At 39.6% G+C, this 3,582-nt stretch overlaps 1 pseudogene; it reads left to right on the top strand.

The window, feature by feature from the left end:
• The first annotated feature begins 1,267 nt into the window (after positions 1 to 1,267).
• On the top strand, positions 1,268 to 1,622 carry LOC133756399 (large ribosomal subunit protein eL34-like; annotated as a pseudogene).
• Positions 1,623 to 3,582: the final 1,960 nt, after the last annotated feature.

Raw genomic sequence — 3,582 nt, 5'->3', positions numbered from 1 at the left:
CCTCCTCTTGCCATTTCAAGTCAGATCAGAAACTCATCAAGTTTATCTCTGTTTTTTTTTTTTTAGTTAGAGCATTTCCATTTGACCATTTCATTTGTATAGTTTCCATTTCTTTGCTTAAGTTCTCCATGCATATTTGTAATGGTTAGCATTTTGTCAGCTTTGATGGGTTACAATGCTTAGCTTTTTGGTTAAACTCTACTGTAGATGCCTCTGTGAAAGCATTTGCAGATGTAAATCAAAGTTACATCACTGAATTTACATAAAGAATATTTTCCTCCGTAATGTGACTCGTCTTTATCCAACTAGTTGAAAGTCTTAAGAGCAAAGGTGATTTTCTTCCTGGAAAAGAAGAAATTCTCTTAAGACTACAACATGCAAATACTAGCTGAGTTTCCAACCTGTCCTGCAGAATTCAGACTCAATAATTTAACAACAATATTTACTTGATTTTTCTAGCCTATTGACTTGCCCTACAGATTTAAGACTTGCCTGAGTCTCTCTTTTTAAATACACACACACACACACACACGCGTACTTTAAAAAGCTTGTAAAAATATAAATTACAAAAAAATGGCATTTGGATTTGATTTTTTGGCATTAAACAAGCTGACCTTTTAAAAACAGTTTCAGTTCCATCTATCTATCTATCTATCTTAGAGAGAGCTTCCATGCACTGGTTAACAACCCAAATGTCTGCTAAAGCTGGAGCGGGGCAGACAGATGGCAGGATTCAGGAACTCAGTCTGAGTCTCCCATGTGGGTGGCAGAGAGCCAAGAACTTGGGCCTCCCAGGGTGCATATCTACAGCAAGCTGGATCAGAAGTGGAGGTAAGACTTCATCCCAGCTACTCCATCATGGGATGCGGACAACTAAACCACCACACCACACAACTGTCCTTAAAGTTATGCTTTAAGTCCATGTTTCCACAACTTTTTAAATATAGTTTCAGGTATGCGTGTGAATGTGTGTGTGTGAATGCGTGTGTGTCTGTGAATGTGGAGATAGAGTGTGTAGAATTGGCTCATACAACTGGGGGAGGGGAGGATGGTGACTGGAGTATGAAATTCACAGGACAGGTCACAAGCTGGAAATTCCATCAGAAGTCAATATTGGAATCTGGAGGCAGAATTCCTTCTTTGCTAGGGACTTCAGTCTTTTTTCTGAGGGCTTTCAACTAGTTGGATGAGGCCTGTCCTAGTTACAGAGGGTAATTTGCTTTCCTCACAGTCTACTTTTTGGGGACGGTGCCTAGAGGTGGCCACAATGGTCCAGCGTTTGACATACAGCCGGAGGCTCTCCTACAATACAGCCTCATACAAAACCAGACTGTCCCGAACTCCTGGTAACGGAATTGTTTACCTTTATACTAAGAAGGTTGGGAAGGCACCAAATTCTGCATGTGGCGTGTGCCCAGGCAGACTTTGCGGGGTTTGTGCTATGAGACCCAAAACTGATGAGATTGTCTAAAACGAAAAAACAGGTCAGCAGGGCCTATGTTGGTTCCATGTGTGCTAAATGTGTCCGTGACAGGATCAAGCATGCCTTCCTTATGGAGGAGCAGAAAATTGTTGTGAAAGTGTTGAAGGCACAGAATCAGAATAAAAACATGGAACTTTGAAGTAATTAAAAGTGTTAATCCCATCTAAGAAAATACCTTCACAGTGAAATATAGACTGGTGTTCAAAACAACAACTAACTAACTAAGACCTAAATAAGCACACGCACAAAATAAGCCATCACAATCACCAGATCTGATACGCTGCTGTATAGAAGTGTGGACTAGCATGAAGGTAAGAAAGTCCAGCAAGCTTGTTCTACAAAAAAACAAACAAACAAACAAAAAAAAAACTAAGATAATAATTCAGGCTAAGTAAAAGTGTGATTTTTTGGAGCAGCCATTGTGGTGCAGTGAGTTAAGCATCTGCTAGGGAGGTCCACATCCCATATTGAAATGCTTGTTTTGAGTCCTGGCTACTTCATGCTTCCCATCCAAACTTCCCACTAATGAGCCAGGGAGGCAGCAGTCGATAGCTCAAATATTTGGGTTCCTGCTTCTGATGTGAGACACCCAAATGGAATTCCTGTCTCCTGGCTTCAAGCTGGCCCAGCCCTGGCTGTTGTGTGCTTTTGGGGAGTGAACCAGCAGATGGAAGATCTCTCTCTCTCTCTCTCTCTCTCCTCTCTATCACTGTACCTTTTAAATAAATAGATCTTTTGAAAATTGCTATTGTTTGTAAATTTTGCTCTACATAAAGAAAAGAAAAATGCTAGAGAAATACTCAATAAAAATAAAATACCATGTCTAATATTTGATTATTCTTGACATGAAAATGAATGCTGAAAGTTATGGAAGTAACAGTGCTAGGTGATTGTGGCACAATACAAGTGAAATGAATGACATCCCTGTCACAAGGGATGAGAAGGTGGAATCGAAAATATTGTTATAAGGGACCCATATTGCATCTAAATAGTACAGAGTTGTTTGAAGATGGACTTAATTACTTAAAAATGTTTACTGCAGATTTGAGGGAAACCAGTCAAAATAATTTTTTAAAAAGATTTAACCCATTGTCATGAAAGAGAATGTGTCACAGGACCAAGTTTAGGGAAACACAAGAATCATGATTACAAAGAAAGTTACAGGTAGACATGCTCCTTAGACAAACTGCTGACAGCGTAAGATGGAGAGAAAACATGTTGTCTGCCAAAGACAAAGACACCACACATGCAGAGGAAGAAAACTAAACAAGACAGGAGGCTTCTTACCAAAAACTGTACAAGCCAGAAGACCGCAGAGAGGCAACTCGAAATACTCAAGGAAAACTGTCACCCAGAATTTAGTACCTTTGGAAAATGTCTTGCAAAAATGAAGTCTAAATAAACTGTATTAAGGAAAATAGTAACCGAAAAATTTGTCAAGAATCCTGCAGTATAATAAAGGTTAAAAAGAAATTGTTTAGAGAGAAGGAAAGCAATATATAAAAAAATTACTGCATCTACTCGAAGGAGTAATGATCTCCAGAAACTGTATATATGACATTTTCTGTATTTATAAATTATTTTCAAAGATTATTATCCAAATCAAACAGATGTAGTATCAATGTATTGTGAGGTTAGGAACATAAACAGAAGGAAAATATACAATGAAAGCAAAATTATGTTTATAGAAAAATGCATATATAGAGTTGTAAGATTTTTATACTACACAGAATTTACTGTCAGTTGATAGTAGCTTTTATTTTATTTTTTTAAAGACTTATTTATCTGAAAGTCAGAGTTACACAGAGAAAGGAGAGGCAAAGAGAGAGAGAGAGAAAGAGAGAGAGAGAGAGAGGTCTTCCATCCACTGGTTCACTCCCCACCTAGCCGCAATGGCTGAAGCTGTGCCAATCCAAAGCCAGGAGCCAGGAGCTCCCCCGGGACTCCCACATGGGTGCAGGGGACCAAAGACTTGGGCCATCTTCCACTGCTTTCCCAGGCCATGGCAGAGAGCTGGATCAGAAGAGAAGCAGACAGGACTCGAACCAACGCCCATATAGGATGCTGGCACTGCAGGCGACGGCTTTACCACAGCGCCG

This window comes from Lepus europaeus, chromosome 3 (assembly GCF_033115175.1).
Source record: "Lepus europaeus isolate LE1 chromosome 3, mLepTim1.pri, whole genome shotgun sequence".
Classification (NCBI taxonomy): Eukaryota; Metazoa; Chordata; class Mammalia; order Lagomorpha; family Leporidae; genus Lepus; species Lepus europaeus.
This window is presented reverse-complemented; position numbering and strand designations above follow the sequence as displayed.